Raw genomic sequence first — 278 nt, 5'->3', positions numbered from 1 at the left:
CTGGATTCAGTGCCTCGTCAATAACCCTGTGAATCCATACAGAGATGGTGTTCTTGGTGATCCTACTCTTAGTCCTTCCTGTGCTGACGAATAGTGCTGGCACACGAGGACGGGCTGCGGCTGTTCTTTTGAGGTACAGCCTCAAGCTCCTTACTGGGCATAGTAATAGATGGTCTGGGTCATCTGTTACAGTAAGGAGACTGGAAATCCGGAAGGAGTCGAATCGAGGATCCGCTACTCCTAGGTTCTGAGTCTTAGCAACAAACTCAAGGACGAAT

The sequence above is a fragment of the Palaemon carinicauda genome, chromosome 23 (genome assembly GCF_036898095.1).
Source record: "Palaemon carinicauda isolate YSFRI2023 chromosome 23, ASM3689809v2, whole genome shotgun sequence".
NCBI classification, from domain to species: Eukaryota; Metazoa; Arthropoda; class Malacostraca; order Decapoda; family Palaemonidae; genus Palaemon; species Palaemon carinicauda.
The sequence above is the reverse complement of the archived record's forward strand: the minus strand, read 5'-3'. Positions refer to the sequence as shown.